Raw genomic sequence first — 21,365 nt, forward strand, 5'->3', positions numbered from 1 at the left:
GCTTAATCTTCAGAATGTGTCCTGTGAGAGAAGTGTATTTAATTTTTTTTATTTTTTCAGCAAAAGAGAGCCTGTTTTTCAGAGCATAGAAATAATTTGAAGGATACAAATTGGGTACTATCAGTGTTAATGTTGAAGTTCCTCTGATCAGGCCTAAAAGCTGTCCTAGTACTGCTTTTCTCTTTACTTGGAATTCTGGCAAACCCACAGCAAGGCTAACCAGCTTAAGAGAACTCTCAGGTAAGGCAACAACCACCAGTATATCCTGACTTCTTAGGTCTCCCTTTCCCCCTCTTATCAACCCACTTAGATTTGGCAGAATTCAAGAATAGTGAGTATAATCATTAGTATCCTTGGGGGATTGATTGTAGAACACACACATACTCACCAAAATCTGCAGACACTCAAGTCCATTACATAAAATGACATGGTACAGAATTTGCATATAACCTCTGCATATCTTCTCATATGCTGCAAATCATCTCTAGATTACTTGTAATACCCAATACTATGTAAATGCTATGTAAATAGTTGTTACTACATATATTGTTTAGAGAATAATGACAGGGAAAAAGTTTTGTACATGTTCAGTATAAACTTTTTTTTACTCAATATTTTCAATCCATGATTGGTTGAATTCTAATGTATGAAACCCATGGATACAGAGAACCGGACCAGATATGTTTTCTCAACTTTTAATTTTTCTTATGTATATTTTAACTCTAAAAATAACTGGTATACAAATGAGTTATTTTTAATATGAGATCTCTTTTTGCCTCCCTATTTATTTTTTTAAAAAAATTTTAGTTGTAGGTGGACACAATATCTTTATTTTATGTATGTATTTTTATGTGGTGCTGAGGATCAAACCCAGTGCCTTGCATGTGTTAGGCAATCATTCTGCTGATCCACAACCCCAGCCCCCCTATTTATTTTTAACTAACAAGTTACTCTTTTTTGTGTGTTTATCTTGTCTCCTATCTCTGAAGCATTATTCTGTTTTCGACTTTCCATCTCATTAATTTATTTGCTATTTGAGTTGCATTATTATTTTCCAAATAACTCTGGTTAGTATATGAGTTTCTTGACAAGGTACCGTTTCCCTCCAAATTTAGTTGTTACCCTCTGAAAATAAATTATGAAGACACAAAATACAAGGAATGAGACAATTGGGTAGTATGATACACAGAGATCTGAGCTAATTACCTGCTTGACATTGGGTAGGCAGTCTTAACCTCTCTGTGTTTCTAATCTTTAAAATTGGGATAAGACTTGCCTTAGAATAATTGTACAGATAAAAGATAGTAAAGCACCTAGCACATGATAAATATTCAGAAAATGACAGCTCTTGAAATAATGAGGTTTTGGATCAACTGTATATAAAATTAAACCCAAGAGACAAAATGTGTTGTGTTTCTGGTATATTCCAAAATGTAATATCTAGATGATTTGGTATAAACTTAGACTGATTTGTAATTGTAAATAAGTAGTCTTATATCTAATGAATTAAAATATTCTTTCACAGAAGAATAAGAAAACAAAAATAGGTATTTGGGATAATAAACATTTAACTGTTTCTGCTCTGTGCTAGAGTCTATTCCAGGTAGTCACAGTTGTGTCATTTAACCCTTTCAGCAAGTCTGTAAAGTAGATGTTGTCATTCCTTTTTTTTTTGGGGGGGGGGTACTGGGGATTGAACCCAAAGGCGCTTAACCACTCAGCAACATCCCCAACCTGTTTTACGTTTTTATTTTGAGACAAGGTCTTAATAAGTTGCTTAGCATCTCTGGCTAAGTTGCTGAGGCTGGCTTTGATTTTGCCATTCTCTTGGCCTCAGTCTCCTGAGCCAGTGGGATTACAGGTGTGTAACACTGTGCCCAGCTCATTTTTCTTTCAATGTAGTTGTGTATGGACAGAATGCCTTTATTTTATATATTTATTTTTAATGTGGTGCTGGGGATCTAACTTAGTGCCTCATATATACTAGCAAGCACTCTGTTACATGCTATATAGTTCCAGCCCCAGCTCATTGTTTTATTTTTTGTTTTTTAACAAATTAGGAAACTGAGTATCCTAGTTACCTAGCAGTAAGATCCTTAGGAAGTAGCTGGAAAATTTTTCAAAATTTGATTTTGATCACCCAGTCACTCCATAAACAAGTTGAGCTAGCAAAACACATTTGGTAATCTGTTTCCACTACTTTAAGAGGAGGGAGTACCTTGCCCTTACAGCATGTCTGTCTTCTGTCCTATCCCATCTATCACTTGGAAAAAGATAACATTAGTTTGATGCCATTAATTGTTGAATCATCTGAGTTCACATTTTCCAAGTAACCTTCTTATCATAGTTTTGCCTCTCATGTAAATTTGTCTCAAGAGCCTACACTGATTGATCAGCATGCTTTTTCTTCCAGTGCCTTGATGAGATCACTAAGCACTTATTGCACAAAGAAGGGTTGATTTCCCCTGAATTACTCATAAGTTTTGAATAAAGGGTGTTAAGTCATTTTAGCTCATGGCTACAGATGGACTATTTAAGGAAGGGAAAATGTAAGTTAAATAATAGTGTTAGATTTCATTAGTAATTTTGACTGGTTTGTGGACTAAATATCCTTCCTTTACCAGAGTTTAGCGTATTGTATGTGTAGCTTAGAGTTTTTATATGTTTGGTTAGCATAAGATGTATGTTTAAATTTAATCCTTAGAAAGTAAAGAAATGAAACTAATTTCCTTTATGTTAATTTATTTTGGCTTTAAGCAAATATCAAAGTTATTAACTTTACTTTGAAAAACATTAATTTTATTTTAAAACATTTCAAGTAAAGCAAGTGTAAGTTCTGTATGTTTATTGCTTATTCTCCCAATTTCTAGAAATCCAACTGTTAAATGTTTTGCTCTTTTAACATAATTGTGGAATTATGTTCAAAAAAGAGGTAAATTATTAAAAGCAATTTTCCTATCTGGTGACTAAATATTAAAAACTATTAAGGAATAATACTTCCTTGTCTCATAAGAGAAAAGTGGCACTCATCAATTTTGTAAAGAGGTTTTTGTTTTCTCAAGTTTAGAAATTATTTGAAGGTTGGATATGGATTAAGAATCTGTACTTTAAATTACTTTTCTGGTAATGATGATAATCTCAGTTTAGCTATATACCTCTATAATGAACAAGAAAATTCATTTTCCAAATGGCTGAGTTGGGTCCTGGCAAAATCATTGTTGAAATTTTTTCTTTAATGTGGAATTAACTGGCTACTATGTAGGCTCAACCATTAGCATTGGTTTCTTTAGTACCATAACATAGTCATCTGACTTGAATCAGATTAGTCTTTGCTGATTTGCCAGTTCTACTTGGGTTTAGGTGCTTTCTTGCAAGTATTCTAGTTTTGAGTGAGAATTCTTTTTCTGTACTCAACCATTGGTTTTTGTATCTTGTATCCATTGTTTTATAACATTGTGTGTATACACAAATACATATGAATACATGGTTTTATATAACACTGAAGAGGAAGGGTTTAGGGTGTAAAGGAAGAGCATATAACTTTGAAATAGGTGGGATTGGTGTATATATGTCAGTCGTAATTGTTTCTTACACAATTAATGCATCTTTTTTTTTTTTTTGAAAAAAATAGGCTTTCAGGAGAATTAAAAGTGAATGAAGTTTCAAATTGAAAAGTAGGAGTCTTTCCAAGTTATATCATGGCAGCAAGGAAAGATCAAAGATAACTTGTTTGAAAGAAATGGGAAGAGAGGTATGGCACTATATTTTGAAATTTAGTATTTTTCATAAAGTGATCTTATAGTAAAGGAAATAGTGAAATCACTTTTCTTTTTTTAATATTAAGGTTGGGTGTATGTTAAAAGTAGCCATTGAACTATTCACATTTGCATATGAATGACTGGTAACCTCCTAATCCTCTGAAAGACATGTGCATTTTTAAGAGTCTGATTATGATTACTTCTCAAATGTTAGTATTTTAGGCCCAGTTAAAGAGATAAGCTGTGACTTCATTTGTTTTCTTCAAGTTTTTTTCTTTTTTCTTTTTCTTATTTATTTGGTGCCAAGAGTTTGAGGGGGTACTCAACCACTGAGCCACGTCCCCAACCCTTTTATTATTTATTTATTTTTATGTGGTGCTGAGGATTGAACCCAATGCCGAATATATGCCAGGCAAGCACTCTACTGCTGAGCTACAACCCCAGCCCATCCCTAGCCCTTTTTATTTTTGTTTTGAGACAGGGCCTCACTAAGTTGCTGAGGCTAGCTTTGAACTTGTGATTCTCCTGCCCTAGTTTCCCAAACCTCTGGGATTACAGGCATGCACCATTTTACTTTTCTTCCTTTTTTTTAAGTGGGAGAAAAGTAGAGTTGGAGCAGTAGGTGTGGTAGTATATACAGGTCATTTAAATAAGCAATGGTCATTTGAATTAGAAAATCTGCATTTTATATGTATATGGGCTATAGATATAATTTTATAGTTAAATTATAGAATTTTATTAATATTTTTTAAATTAAAATTTTAAATTGAAGTGCACAAGTCATTGGTATACAGTTTGATGACTTTTCACAAAGTATACATAGCTGTGTAACCAGTGATATGTAGACCAGAATCCTAGAAGTTCCCTTTAAGGGCCTTCCCAGTTACTGTTCCCAGCCCCTTCTTTCTTATTGCTTGGATTAGTTGTACCTGTTTTTGAACTTTATGTAAATCCAACTGCCCAGTGTGTACTCCCATGTGTCTGGTTCTTGCCCTTAATATTTGTGAGCTATATACATGTTGTTGCTGGTAGCATTAGTTTATTCGTTTTTTTGTTGCTGTTTAATATTACAATGTATGAATACACTACAATTTATCCATTTTACAACTTATGGGCATAGAGATCTTAGAGTTGTTTTTGCTTGGCTCTAAGACATATGAATATGGCCTTTCATAATTATGTTGCTAAAACCGTTGACTAGAAAGGATGATTCTGTTTAAAAAATCAGTACTTGTTTGTTTTTGTTTTTTAATTTCTTGGTGTGTTTGCTCTTGTATAACAACAGTTCAGTCTTGGAGCTAACAGTTAATCCACATAAAACAGTGTGGACAGCCATGTTCTTTTCTCTTCTTTTGGCAGATAGCTACTTTTGATATTAAAATACACTAAGTTATCTTAAACACTTTTTGTGTGCTTTTTTTTTCTTTTCTTTTTTTTTTTTTTTTTAAGAGGTAGGATCTCACTAGCCTTGAACTCTTGGGCTCAAGTGATCCTCTAACCTGAGCCTCCTGAGTAGCTGGGTCAACAGGTGTGCACTACTGTGTTTGGCTCATCTGCTAATAATTTATGTACAAATTTTAATCTTTTAAACTTTGGGAAAAGTTTTAGTAGGTTTCTTTAATTTTAATTGTTTTTGTAAGAATACAGTTTTAAAACCTGAGGAAAGTTTTCCCCAGTGATCAGAAAGTTTACCTATCAACCTTGTACACTTCAATTTTCCCCAGAGATTGCAAGTTATGTTGTTTTGAGGCAGGAGGATATCTTTTTTATGTTTAGGCATTAAAAAAAAAAATGGACTTTAGCATGTGATTCTGAGCCTTCATTCAAAATCTATTACTTTTGCTACCAAAATGGTTATAAATATTTTTGTTCATTTAAATTTGGAAACTTTCTTATTCTTTTTAAGCCTATCCTTTCAAACTCATTTAAAAATATGTAGTAATTATTTGATCAATTATTTCATTTCATTTTTGGTTTTCTAATTATCTTTGATTGCCTTTTATTATCTTATTTAAAAATTTCACAAAAAATTTGAGGCACAGTTTGCTTTCAAAGATGTTTTCCTAGTATTTAACCAGATCTATCCGTTCCTGATGTGTAGGAGAAAGATGAAAAAGTGCCTCTGCTAGCATCCTTGATAAATTGTTCTTCAAGTGAAAGCTTGGTGCTAAAGTGCTCACGGCATATGAACTTTTACTCTCTATGATACAAGTATTCCTTGAGAATATCAGATGGGGCTGTTCTTAAGGAACTACTTGCTTGAAATTGATGATATGGTATACTTACGTACAAAAGGAGAAAGATGTTTTAATTTCCATCTGCTCCTTCAGCACTTGGCAGTGCATTGCTAACAGTTGCTCTTTGTCCAGAAAAAGCAGTGTAAAGAAGACTATTATTTTTATTAATTTACACAGTTCCATTCAGTAAATGTTGCCCTTACATTCGTGGGTAAGGAACCTGGGTTGATTTTAGAGTGGCTCTTCCTCTGGTTTGTTTGTTTGTTGCTTTTAATTAATTTATTTGTGTGTGTGTGTGGTACTGGGGATCAAACTACATTCTCAGGCCCTTTTTATTTTTGATTTTGAAACAGGGTCTTGCTGAGGCTAGCTTTGAACTTGTGATCTTCCTCCTGCTTCAGCCTCTCACACCTGGCCCCACTTCTTGTTTTTTCAAAGGGATTTCTTAATTAGGGGCTTTTTGAATAAGATGACTTCTGACATGCTCTAAGATTCTTTCTGCATTATTTAAGTTAGTTTAAATCAGCATGATTTGAATTTGTTAGTTACTATATAAACATAGTTCTTGTCTTTATAGAACTTAAAGCTGAATTTAAATAAAATTGAAATCAGGATGAATTACAAATAAGCTTTATGGTACTGATTTTATTGTCTTCTCATTTTTTCCCTCATGCTCTTTTCTTGTAACAAGTAGAAGTTAACATTTCCATTGATCAATCAATAGTGTATCTCTTGAGCCAGCCTATATTTTTCTGCCTGTGTCAGATACACATATATTCTATTAGTCTGTATCTAAACTTGTGTATCTCCAGGTATGTTTAAAGAACTAGACTTGCATTTGTTCCCTTGATCCTAGGCTATTTTGAAAACTAAACTTTGTTAAGAGCTTTCTGTGAAACTTTATTAAGATGATTTGTTATGACCCCCTATACTCTGTCTTTTAATCATTTTTGACTACTTTTTTGTCACACTTCAAGTGATTGAAGCAGAGTTTTAGCCCAACAATTAAGCTAAGTTTTCAAATTTTTATGTACATGATTTGAAAAGAAACATGTGCCCAACTAAAGAAATACTTGCAAAGTCAGGGTCATTAATGTAATGCCCTTCTTTATGCTCATTGTTTTGCCCTTATATCTAGAAATTGGAGGTAGGAGGATAGGTTTATATTAAATTATATGTTGCTATATTCTAAGCACTTTGATTGTAGTTAAAAAATAACACTTAAGATTCCTCAAAGCATCTAATAATCTCATATACCAAATAACTAACTCCCAGGGTAACTTTATGAATCTTATTAATTCATCTTAATATTTCCATTGTGACATTTTACAGGAAACCTATAATGTATTTTTGTGTCATTGTCACTTGATTTGAAAACCTCTTAGCTGAAATTTCTGTTGGTTGAAAAACGGATGGGAGATCTGGATATAGGGAGCTTGACCAGGATATGTAAAGTTACATTTTTTTGTGGGTCTAGAAAAATGTAAAGTAAGATATATGTTAACATACAAAATGAAACTAGGAATACATACTCTCGATTTCGTAAAAGGTCAAAAAATTTTGGCAAGATATTAGGTAGTAGTATCTTGGGACGTACAGGTGAGATAATTTTTGTTACTCTTAGATCTGTTTTTTTTTCCAATACTGTATATGGAATTAGAAGGTGGAAGAAGCTTCATGACATTCATTGGTCTTGGCAGTAATTTCATGAATATGACAACAGAAGCAAAAATAGACAAGTGGGATTACATCAAAGTAAAAAGCTTCTGCACAGCAAAAGGATATAACCAACAGTGAAAAAACAACCTATGGAATGGGAGAAAATATACAAACCTTATATCTGACTCAGTGTTAATCACCAAAATATTTAAGGAACTCCTACAACCCAGTAGCAGAAAAACTAGTGGCCCTATTTAAAAAAAAAAATGGGCTAAGAACTTGAATAGATATTTCTCTGAGGAAGACACAAGTCTGAAAAAAAAATTGATGTCACTTATCAGGGAAATGCAAATCCAAACCACAATGAGATATTTCCTCATCTCTGTTAGGATGGTGGTTATCAAAACAAGCAAAAGATTGGGAGGGCTAGGGGTGTGACTCAGTAGTAGAGCACATGCAAGGCCTGGGTTCAATCCAGAGCATCATCCTACCCTTGGAAAAGGGGGGGGGGGGGAGACATGTGTTAGGATATTGAGTATTGAAACCCTTGTACTCTGTTGATGGAAATGCAAATTGGTGTAGCTGTCATAGAAAACAATATGGAGATTCCTTAAAAAATTAAAAATAGAAATATTGTTGAGAATGTGGCTCAGTGATACAGTGATAACAGCACTTGCCTAATATGCAAGTATGCATGAGGTCCTGGGTTTAATCTCCAGCCCTGGGTTGGAGAGCTGGGTGTGTTAGACCTGTTATTCATTAGTTCCACTTATGAGTATTTATCCAAAAGAATTGAAATCAGGATCTGGAGGAGATACTGGCAGTTCCATGTTATAGCAGTACTACTAATAATAGCAAAGATGTGAAGACAACCCACATGTTTATTGACATAAGAATGGGTGAAGCAGATGTAAAAACATACAGTGGAATATTATTTAGCCTTTTAAAATAAGGAAGTTTTGTAATATACAATGACATTGATGTATCTTGAGGACATTATGTAAAATAAGTAAAGTAAAATAAACCAGTCACAGAAAGATAAATACTAATGAGATTTCCAGCAGCTGGACGGAGGGGGCATTGAGGAGTTTATTAAAAAGCATAATGTTTCAATTAAGCACAGTAAATAATTTCTAGAGATCTGCTATAGCATTTTGTTCATATAATAAACAATACAGTATTGTACACTTAAAATTTTAAGAGTGTAGAACTGGGAATGTAGCTCAGTGGTAAAGCCCTGGCTTGAGGCCTTGGGTTCAATCTCTAGTATTGCACCGAAAAAACAAAAAACTAAATCTCATGCTAAGTGTTCTTAACAAAATACAAATTAATTAAAAAGTTATAATTTAATAGTTTTGATTATGGGAATTCATACTTCTTGGTTGATGACAGTTCTATCATTTTAAATTTGAAAACTTATGTTTTTCAATGCTGTATGTTTTAACTGCTTATTAATTTATAAATATTTTCAGTATTTGTAGTCACAGTAACTTTAGGATTATAATTGGCTTAGATAATTTTTTTAGGAAGTAAGTATAACTGATCATCAGAAAGTTCAGAATTAAAAACAAAATTTAGTATTTGGGACTTTGAGCCATGATTCTGTCTTTCCCTAGAATTCTTTTTGCATCAGGTTATGATAGTAAATATATACAAATATTTTGCTTACATCCTGGCTAAATGTTGGAAGATAGAAATTTAGTGTGTAAACAAACTGAATGGTTAGAAAAGAGAAATTTGTTGGTCATAACAAGTGACTCTTTGTTCTCCAGGATACCCTGGTGGTGTAGTTTCATGTCTGTTAATAATTTTGTGTGTGGAATATTTTCCTAAAACTGGGTTTAGTTCTGAAAACGACTGTCAGTTTATGTTAAGGGAAATTGAACAGATTGCTAAGGAGAATTATTTTTTTCATCATCAATTAAAACACATCCCTTACTTTATAAGATAACTATATAATCTAGGAAATTTGGGGTAATTGATACCTAATATATTGGGTAATAATTAAGAACTTTAAAAAAATGGGCCCTTGAAACTCAAATTTAGTGATTAGATTTAATTTTAATTAAGTGCTTACCTTGTGTGCAAGTTTTTAGGTTTGATCCCCAGCATTACACAAATTAAAGTGCTGGTGTGGTTTAGGGAAAATCAGTAAAATTAGATTTTAGGCAATAACATACTTAATATGTTTTTTTTAAAAAAATACAGATTTTTGGTAGCTAAAGAAGAAATGAGCAGCAGATTTAGATAAAACTTATTGGAGCACTCATTGGTATTGTGTCAGTTGGGGGAAATATTTAGAAGTTGTGTTAGGTGGATGCTATAACCTATAAAAACAGTGGTGTTTGCAAAAAGACACTTAGTATGATTGTTTCCTTCAGCTTTCTCTTTGGACCCATATTTGATTTGTTCATATAATTGCTAATTTACATTACTGAGACAATTAAATATATTCATAGATGATAATTGAGTGAGATTAAGTATTTGAAAAAACAATAATAGGAATCAATTTAATTTGAGTAGTATTTTTAAAATAGGTGAATTGCATTAATTTGTGTAGAAACAAACAAAAGAGACTCTTAGAAATATCCAGCGAAGACTTAATACAGCAGATATGGGCTATAGTTGAAATTCTGAAATGTGATATTTGTGGGTATGGGAGTGTGTATAGACATGATATAGTGTAATAGCAATAAGATTTGTAAACATTTTGAAAGGTTTAACAATTATATCTCTTAGAAATTATTAAATATTACTCTTAGGGACAAGCCTCAGGGTAACTTAATCTTTCACATGGTTGAAAGTAATTCTTAAAAGTGTTGCTCAAGTTATTTTGTATATGATTAAAAGAAAGCTGGAGAAAAAGAATTAAATTGTTAGATTGATTTGGAGTGGTGTAAGTAACATAGTAAATTCTAAAATGGAGAGCTAACGATTATACAATTTTCCCTTTTAGTGGCAGCTATTGGTTCTAGATATTTTATCTTAGAGATGATGAATTAGTTAGAATTATAGAATGTTTAAAATAGAAGGAACCATAGTCCTAATTCTTAAGGTTTATTCAGTTATTCAAAGTGGGGTTAGAAATTAGAACCCAAGTCTCCTAACTCTGAGTCAGTGATAGTGGTGTTATCTTTTCTTGTTAATAGAACTTTTTTTCTATTCATTTTTCGTTTTTAGTAAGTTTTTGGAACCTATTGATCTGATAAATGTTTTTGTAATTCCTCAGTTGGGAATGCTTGTCTTGTTTAACTGCTTATAGAAGTATGCAAGTAAAATTATTATTTTGTTTCTTATTTAGTTTTTGGTTTTTCTTGTGCAATGCTGGGGATCATCAGGCTAGGCAAGTGCTCTACCAATGAGCTACATCCCTGGCTCCTGTTGTTTTGTTTTAGTGGTGACTTGTTAGGGGAAAAAAAAATATGTTAATCAGTGTAAGGTGAAACATATTGATAGATTAATGTGATTCTTCCCAATGGAACTGATTTAAAAACTAGTTAATGCTTTTGAAGAAGGAAATCAGAGTTCTTTTCACTGTGAATTCAAGTGGCCATTTTTGATAATTGGTGATATTTCAGATCAATGACAAAAGGATTACCATTCAATAAATGATATTGATGCTATTGATTATTCATTTGGAAAAAACATTTAGTTAATTTCCTCCTTTATTTAGTACCAGAAAATTCATTCCAAGTGATTAAAGGCTTAATATTTTCAAAAAGGTTATAAAAGAATTAGAACTACCTTTTCCTTAACAGGGTCAAAAAAATACAAAGGCCTTAAGAAAATATTAAGAAATTGACTACAGGGGGTGAGGCTGTAGCCCAGTAGTAGAGCTCTAGCCTAGCATGTATGTGCATAAAATAGAAAGTTTTATGCAGTGAAAAGTGCTGGAAACAAAGTTAAGGCAATGAGAGGCTGAAGGAAAAAAGATCAGCTTATTTAACATATAAATGATGAATATATGAATTTTTATTTTAAAATGTTTTAAATATGCTGCCCTGGTGGCCCTTAATCGCAGCTACTTGGAGATGGAGGCACGAGGAACTCAAGTTCTAGGTCAGCCTGGGCAATAATTTAGCAATATTCTGTCTCAAAATTAAAAAATGCTGGGAATTGTAGCTCACTGGTAGAGTGCTCCTAGGTTCAATCCCTAGTACCACAGAAAAAGATATTTTTTCTTTAAACATGAAATATTATTTATGGAACTGAGCTCTTTAAAAATCATCTTCCTTGTCATCCTTTTCCTTACTTTACCCTCTTTAGAAGCAACCAAAATTAAGACTTTGATACAAATCTGTTCATTCTATTTTTTAATACTTCTATATATAAATATGTATTTGTAAATACTTAGTTTACATAAAATCATGTGGTTGTTGCTATGAGAAACAAAGACCCATGTCTTCCAAGATATTTGTTTCTGAGGTGTAGATGAGAAGTGTCAAGTGAGTAGTATAGATCGTGAATGTCTTGCACGCTAGGAATTCTTATATAATTATTATATATAAATTAAAGAATATAGAGGCATAAAATTGGAAAGGAGAAAGTCAGTTTTTTGTTGTTCTTTACTCTCTGGAGGTAACTTAACTGTTATGTTTATTTTTGAATTTTTAAGATGCATGTGTTTTTATAACCACACCTTGCAAAAAAACACATTTTTTTGCAAGGTGTGGTTATATACCTGTAAATCCCAGTGAGGCTGAGGCAGGAGGATACCAAGTTGGAGGCCATCCGTACCAACTTAGCAAGACCCTCAGCATCTTAGACTCTTGTCTCAAAATAAAAGTTAAAAAGGACTGGGGATGTAGTTAAGTGGCAGAGATCCCTTGTGCTCAGTCTCCATTACCAATAAATAAATACACGTACTTTTTTCATGGAAAAAAAAAGTACATTTTAGTGTATTAAAAATTATATGTGAATGGGCTGGGGTGTGGCTTAGCGGTAGAGCACTCACCTAGCATGTGCGAGGTCCTGGGTTTGATCCTCAGCACCATATACAAAATAAACAATAAAATAAAGGTATTGTGTCCAACTGCAACTAAAACAAAAAATTTTTAAAAATTAAATGTGAATGAATGAATGAATAAATATACAAATACTTAAAAATAGAGGGACAACTAACTAGTCTTAGGGCTCAAATCATTGGGAAGACTGACCAGAGAAAGTGGTATTTAAATTAGAGCTTAAAGAATGAATATATCATAGATAGAGGAATGGGGAGTGGAAGTAGGAGTCTTAGAAGAAATGTCAAGCAAAGGTCATGGAAGAGTTATTATCAGGACAAAATTTTTTCTCTGTCATCATTCTTTTTTCGTCACACAGTTAACTTTATGTTGGCTATTACTTTTGCAAAAATGGAAATTAAGTGGAATTGGGCACTTAAGGTTTTACCAATATGGAATAGTCTAATTTGAAGTCTTACTCACTTTTATGGCCTATTTTTCTTTTACATGACTCTTGGATAGACCATCTTGAACAAACACCACAACTACTGCCTTAAAAAAAAAAAAAACAACAACACTGTTGTAAAATTGTAAATTCAGTTTCACTTCAGTATTTAAATATTTCCTTTTATGTGCCTCATGTCTTCTTGATATGTACCCATATCCCAATCTTGGGTGCTTGCTGTCGTTTCTAGTTAGTGTAAGGCCTATTTGTGCTTAATAGGTGAAGAATTATTAGTAAATATTTAGTTAATATTTTGTATGGTAATCTCATTGTTCACTGCTCTGAATGTTTTCTTTGTACAGATTGAACATCCCTAATCCAAAAATCCAAAATGCTTCAAACTCTGAAATTTTGAGCATTACATTGCTGTTTAAATTTTTTCAGATTTTGGATTTTCAGATTAGTGTTGCTCAACTGTGTACACAAACCTGTACAAAAACTCCAAAATCCCAAGCAATTTAGATCAGGGACATTCCACCTATAATACTGTTTGGCAGTGAAGTTTCTAAATAACTCGCTGGAGTATATTTTCCTTGTTAATAGATGTCTGATATTAGTGTGTGGACTTAGAAATGATGTATAATTTATAAAGCATAATAAAATATTTAAAGCATGTATGTACATACTTTGATACCTGAAGAACATAGAATTTTTATGTTATAATTACTGTTTAGTATTAGCTGTAATAATAATCACTTTCAGATATTTGTTTTATTCTTATAACAAACAGCCCTATCAGATAGAGAGTATTTTGCATATGAGGAAATTGAAGGTTAGGGGATATAGTTTAGGTATTAGAATCCATGTCTTTCTGATTAAACAGCCTGAGTGAAGTTTTAATTCCTGTATTATATTGTACCAGTAATCATTATCTAATATAAAAGTTTTTAAAAATATTTCTAGAAAGAATATAGACTTTTGTTACATGAAAATGATCACTAATTGCACTGCATTTATCTGCTTTTAGGAGAAGAGAGGAATGATGAGTCATGAGTTATATGCTTATGAAGAAAATTTTAAAAATTTAGAAATGCAGCTGCGTGCAATGTAATCTCAGCAGCTCAGGAGGCTGGAGGCAGGAAGATTGTGAGTTAGAAACCAGCCTCAGCAAAAGCAAGGTGCTAAGCAACTCAATGAGACCCTGTCTCTAAATAAAATACAAAATAGGGTTGGTGATGTAGCTTAGTGATTGAGTGCCGCTGAATTCAATCCCGAATACTACCCCCAAAACAAACAAAAAAATCCTGAAGATGAGCAACAGTTGAACAAACTATAGAAAAATATTTCTTTCATTTAGTAAATGTCTATAATAGAAATTATATAAAATTACATATACTAGAGCCATACTATGCATACTTTATAATGTTCCCTTATTTAATATATTACTTTTCCACTGTAAATATATGTATACTCATTGAAAATGGTTCTCAATGAGTACATGATATTTTACATATATAATGGAATTTATTTACTATTGGCAGTCATTATAGGTTACCTCTAATTTTTCTTTAAGTTGCACTGGTGAGTACAAACCATCAAGATGGTGCTGTGGATTTTAGCATTGAGCTTTTCCATCTCTCCAAAGACAGCTATGATAGGTTAAACATACACAATTAATAATCAGTCTTTTGCAATGAATATACGTGCATAGGTAGGTCTTTGTCTTTCCCTTCTATCAATTATGAGAAAGAAAAGCATGAGGAAAAAATGCTTTTGTTTTCAGTGAACTGAAAAATGATATTATTAAGGGCTATCAAAAGCATGCGAGTTGGGCAGAAAATATAAGATTAAATATACTCACTGAAGGTGAGGGGTTCACCTTCAAGTATCAAAGCTAAATCTCATTTGTAATGACAAGGTTGGTGGCAGAAGTACCTGGTTTGATTTAGGAAAGGAGAAAAAGAGCTATACAAAACCATATACATGTACACAGAGCCATCTGTGTAGGAACCACCTTTTGTCTATATTAGTTATGACATCAAAGGAAGAGAGTCTTTGGATTGTGAAATGTCCTTTTCTTCCTATCCTCAGGAACCTATGTAAATAGCTGGTTCAAGAAAATTCTGTGATGAAGTTGGGGCGGGGGAACCCTAACAGAATGGTCAGGTGAAGACACTACCTGTCTTATCCCCCAACCCCCAAGGAATTTGTAAGATGTTAAACTCAGGCTGACCTCAAATTTCTCCACAGCATTAAACACCAGTAGAGCAACATTTAAAGACTTCACTGAAATATAGAAATCATGATGGTCACACATAGTGTTAATGTTATTTACACCAATGATGTATAAATGATAAAAACTAATAAAATCTGAGAGAGGAAGGCTGTAGGGTAAGTTTATTGATTGCCTCATTTTAATAACTGGTAGAAAGATATTTAAAGATCACAAATCAAGTAATGAAAGTAAACATATTTAACACTTAAAAAGAAACATGAAGGGGCTAAGTCTATAGCTCAGTGGTAGAGCATTTACTTACCATGTGTAAGGCCCCTTGATTCCCAGCACCCCTTATCCCCAAAAAGGGCACATTAAAGATAGCACAATTAACTACTATTAAGCAGTGGAATGAAGAGGCAACTCCCTAATTTTAACATTGTTCATTTTAAGGAATTGATGTATGTTTTCCAAAGAGAGAAATCTAGGAGAATTTTGCCAAATTATAATTAGTTATGTGCTGCCCAACAAAATTTCAGTCAATAATAGACTGCATATACAAGTGATCCTATAAGATTATGTCCTCTAGTGATGTCATAGCCATCTTAGTTTGTGTATGTGCACTGTATTGATGTTCATACAACAGAATCTCCTAATTACACATTTCTTAGAACATGTTCTAGTTGTTAAGCAACGTAAAGGTAACCACTATAACAAAATATAAACCTTCCTAAATATTGAAAAAACTGAAAACTCATCAGAGATATCAACTACATACAACCACACATGTAACAAAACATGGCAATTTGAGGACCAAACATGCTTTTCTTATGAAAACAACAACAAAAACCCCTAATGGGCTAGTGCTGGGGATATAGCTCAATGGTAGAGTACTTGCCTAGCATACATGAGCCTTGTGTTTGATCCCCAGCACCACAAACCACAGCAAACTAATAGACCTAATTCACTTCTAGAAGAAAAATATCTTCAGATTAGACTCAAGTCAAAACCAACTTTGTGACTTATGCAAGGTATATACACTTACAGCAATGAAAGATCGACTTTTTTTAAAAAAAAATTTCTTAGTTGTAGTTTAACATATTACCTTTATTTATTTATTTTTATTTTTTAAAAAATTTATTTTTTAGTTGTAGTTGGACATAATACCTTTACTTTATTTTTATATGGTGCTGAGAATTGAACCCAGGGCCTCTCACTTGCTAAGTGAATGCTCTACCACTGAACCATAACCCCAGCCCAAAAGATTGACATTTTAACCCATTTTATCCCATCATCCCAGCTATGGAACACCTATAAAAACTTAAATTGAGCAACTAATATGCTGCTAAATGGTAACTTTGAAATAATTGTGTTTTTAGAGGCCTGTTCTTTTGAGAAAAGAAGAGGTCTATGATTATAGCATTTGAATATGTATTGCAGTATATGTGAGTATAAATATATAAAGGATACATAAACTCTAGATTATTATTTCCAGACTATTTTAATGGCACCTGTATCAATTTTGTTGAAACATTTGCAAAATTGAAAACTTGGGCTGGGCACAGTGATGATACCTGTAAATCCCAACAATTTAGGAGGTTGAAACAGGAGGATAGTGAGTTCAAAGCCAGCCTCAGCAAATTAATGAGGCCCTAAGCAACTCAATTGAGACCCTTTCTCTAAATATAAGGTATAAAAAAGGCTGGGGATGTGGCCCAGTGGTTAAGTGCCTCTGTATTAATTCTCCATTGCAAAAAGAAGAAGAAGAAGAATTAATTGGTTAAAAGAAGGTAGACAAAGGTGTAAGATAACAAACACAAAATGGAAAAAAATAGGAGTGTTGTGATTTTAACAAACGAGGTAGAGTTAATACTAAAAAGCAGTAAAGAATGTTTTACAACTGTGAATTTGTGTGAAAAATAATATAGCAACAACCTTGGTTAAGCAAAAATTATTGAACATACAAGAAGAAATGGAAACATCCATGGCAGAAAATATTTAATTGAAAGACATAAAACAAGCCTTGAACAAATGAAAAAACATGTTTTTGGGAGAACAATGTAAAGACAACAGTTCTGGGATGGAGATGTAGCTCAGTAGTATAGTACTTGCTTACTATGTACAAGGCCATGGGTTTAATCTGTAGCACCACAAAAATAATAAACATTTCTCGTTAAGTTGTTCATAAATTAATTTTAAATCTTAGGTATACTGTTGCCACAGTTCTTAAGGAAAAACAGACAGGAAGAATAGATAAGAAAACTGTAAAGAAAGAAATTGAATGTTTTTTCAAACCTATATCAAATGTGTCAGTGTAAAAATACTTATCAAAATACTAAAAACAGCTCGGTGTTGTGGCACATACCTGTAACTTCAGCAACTTAGAGGCTGAGGCAGGAGGAGTGCAAGTTTAAGGCCAGCTCAGCAATTTAGTGAGACTCTCTCAAAATAAAAGGGGATGTGGATGTAGCTTACTGGTAAAGACCCCAGGTTAAGTCCCTGGTACTGGGGGGTGGGTGGGGAACAAACAAAAACAGATGTCTTTTTTGTAATTTTGGTGTAGGGAGGGCATTTAAAACTGTCTTGGGCTGGAAATGTAGCTCAGTGGTAAAGTGCCTGCTGAGCATTCACAAGACCCTGGGTTCAATCCCCAATCCCACCAGAAAACACACACAACAAACAAAAAATCCTCTTAATCCAGAAGTCATAATAAAGTAAATTAAATAAATTTTAATACTGAAAAGAAAAAAACACTGGATGGATAAAGAAAACATGTACATTTAGTGCAATTTTATTTAGCCTTAAAGAAAACTTATGTGATATAACTCAGATAAACCAAAGCAGTGATCAGGCTCTTGCATCTGGCCCTGAATTTGATCCCAGCACTGCAAAAACAAGACAAGTATTGCATGATTTTGCTTATACGAGGCATCTAAAATAGTCAAACAGAACCAGCAAGCAGAACCGTGGTTGTCAGGGCTGAGGGAAGAGGGGAAAGGGAGGTTGTTCAGTGGGTATGAAATTTCAGCAAAGTGTGTGTGCAACCTAAAACTTCAGTTGCAATTAAAAACTAGCAAAATTTACATGCAAATCATGTTACAAAGGGTAATCTTCCTAATGCACATATGAAGAACTCCTGAAAACTGAGTAAGAAAAAGTCTTTGCAACCTAAAAGTAAGTGGCAAAGATATGAATAGATAATTCAAGTGGTCTTTAAGCATGTGAGAAACTGCCAGCCTCATTCACAGAATGAAAAAACTAATGATACAGTTACCTGTTAGGCAAAAGTATAAAAGTTGAGCAACATTCTCAGTTGTGGGGCTCTGGGTATGGAAAGGCACTCTTATATATTGCTGTTGAGATCATCCCTGTGGAAGTCATTTGGACAGTACCAGAGTAAAAATGTATTTACTGTTTGACCTAGCAGATTATATTTCCACTGTACACAATGACATGTGCAGCCAGATTATTTTGTAGAATAGTTTGTAACAACAGAAGTTAAACTCAGTGTCTCTCAATAGGGGATTAGTCAAAGATACGATGGAAAACCATACAATGGAATATTACAAAATTATAAGGAAAGCAAGAGAAAATATCTAGGATTAAGTAATTTATGTTTATATATTTTTAATTTATGTTTGCATATTCATAAACTTGAAATGGATGGATGCACAGGAAACAATAGGAGTTACTTGGGGAAAGGGAAGAGGAACTAAACCAATAAAAAGATTGAGAGGGAGACTTCCCTCAAAAAAATTTTTTTAACCTACCCAAAACTAAAAGAACATACCAATATAAAGATAAACATTTCTGGACTTAAAAGAACAAAAGGCAAGGTGTTAAGTAGGTACTAGATAAACATGGGTGTAACAGAATATGGTTTGAAAATGGGCATGTTCCCCAAGAGTTAATCTCCTGCAGGATAGTTACCAAAACTACTGTATTTTGGTGGATAGTTAGGGAAGAGAGATGCAGAATTTTTCATTATCACCCAAGAAACTGGAGTTCTGAGTCAGGAATAAACTGATATGGCTTGTTCAAATTACAATAAAGCAATTGAAGACTCCTGGATAAGCGTTGGGCCAACTTGGATTGACAGGAAGAGACAGCTATAATAATTAGAAGACCTCATTCTGATGTGGGAGGTTTGGGTGATTTGTGGCTGCAAATGAAAATTGTTAAGAGTGAGGTACACATACACATATGCAACTTTGAGTTATGATGAGCCTACAAACAAAATTTCAGAAATACATAAGAAAAACTCTAAAAAATATATACAACCCATCAGTACTTTCATTAGAAAAGAAAATGCTTTCTATGGACTGGCAAGGAATTATCTACAGGATTTGTTACTTTAATGGGAAAAGGAACCATGATTATGTTTTATTGTATATTTCCTTTTGTGCAGGAATGAGGAGATAATTGATATTCAAGTGAATCTCTAGTCTATGAAGTGTAAATAATAGAACAATTTAAAAGTGTATGTTTAAGATTCTCACAGAAGCCAGGTGCTGTGGCACACCCCTCTAGTCCCAGCTGCTCTGGAGGCTGAGGCAGGAGGACCACAAGCTCCAGGCTAGCCTCAGCAACTTGGCAAGGGCCTGAGCAATTTAGCAAGACCCTGTCTGTAAATAAAATACAAATAGGGCTGGGGATGCTGCTCAGTGGTCAAATGCCCCTGAGTTCAATCCCTGGTTACTCCACTTTCCTCAAAAAGAAGAAAGGTCCTCACAGAAGTAAAGGAATAATAGCTTTAAAAGAAAACCAGAATTACATAGATGTCAAAAACAAATGGATATGAATGAAAACACTAGAAATCATTTAACTAATATCATAAGATGAGATTTACTCTTATAAGCATAATTATTGAAAGAATTAGTGATTTGAAATATAGTATTAAGGAATTCATCCAGAATGTAGCAAGAGAAAGTAGAAAAGCATGAAAAAGTTATTAAGAGTTACATTCAGAGGTTCAAACATGAGTACCATGTCCAAAAGAAATTTAAGAAGGAGATTATAGTAGAGAAACAATATTCAATGAAATAATGATTAAAAGGTCTTCAGGCCTGGTGCAGTTATACATGCCTTTAATCTCAACTACTTGGGAGGCTGAGGCAAGAGGACTCTGAGATTTCAGGACAGCCTGAGGAACTTAGTGTGAGACCCTATCTCATAAGAAAATTTATAAAGGGCTCTGGAAGCAATTCACTGTTAAAGCACTTGCCTGATATGTGTGAGGCTCTGGGTTCAATCTCCAGTACTAGTAAATGAGTAAAGACATAAATAAAAGTTTTTCAGAATTGAAGTTTCATACTGAACCAAGTTTAATATTGAATTGATTTCGTTTTGAAATTGCACTTCACTGAACAATTACTTAGCAAAATGAATTTTAAAGAGTCTACTTCTAGATACTCAATAACGAAAAGTTATTTTAAAAGATGGGGAAAACACTGCAGTATTTACACCAAAGCATTAGTTAAACTGACAACATATTTACCAGAATAATAACTTCTCAGAAGCTAATGGGATCCTCTTTCATGAAAATGTAGAGGGAATTTAACTGTTTACCTTGACTTCTGTACCCACTTACAGTATTAGCCTTCCGTAATTATGAGGTCCAAAATGAGGAATATACACAAAATGAAGAAATCATCAGTTATAAAATCTTGATGTAAGAACAATGATGTATTTCAGCTGATAAAAAAGTAAACTAAAGAGAAGGAGGAACCCACTTGAATCAAATGTATAAAATATGATATTCAGGAGCTTTGTAATGTTTTGAACAACTAATTAAAAAAGAGAGAGGAATTAATTAAAAGAATACACTGGCAAGCAAAGAATCATTAAAAGAGGTTGATAAATCAAGTTTTGATTGTAAATGTATATGTAGTATTTTTTTTTTTTTTTCAGTAGAACTAAAATTCTAGACAATAACAAACTCAGAGATGCCGGGCAGGGTATTCATTTAGTCAATACTGCTTTTTTCTTTTTCACAGTAAATAAATATAACTGCCAACTTCAGTGCATCTTAGAAAGATAAATAGCTATTTTTGTGATACAATATCCAAAACTACCTGGATGAAGTCCAGGCTTATCCCTTTTTAGCTA

General features: G+C 33.2%; 1 protein-coding gene across 4 annotated transcripts in view; it reads left to right on the forward strand.

Moving 5' to 3' along the window:
* Nucleotides 1-21,365, forward strand: part of Fbxo11 (F-box protein 11) — an 84,369-nt gene that overhangs the window by 6,376 nt on the left and 56,628 nt on the right. Inside the window, exon 1 of one of the 4 annotated variants that reach the window (XM_058573281.1) lies at nt 2,804-3,751. The exons of the other annotated variants lie outside the window; for them this stretch is intronic. The gene's annotated coding sequence lies outside the window, so the exon portion shown is untranslated. Of the gene's footprint in view, nt 1-2,803; nt 3,752-21,365 lie in introns of those variants that run through there. 4 annotated transcript variants of the gene reach the window in all.

The sequence above is a fragment of the Marmota monax genome, unplaced genomic scaffold, assembly GCF_021218885.2.
Source record: "Marmota monax isolate L192 unplaced genomic scaffold, Marmota_monax_Labrador192_F-V1.1 WCK01_AAM20220418_F8-fsc00015, whole genome shotgun sequence".
In the NCBI taxonomy this organism is placed as follows: domain Eukaryota; kingdom Metazoa; phylum Chordata; class Mammalia; order Rodentia; family Sciuridae; genus Marmota; species Marmota monax.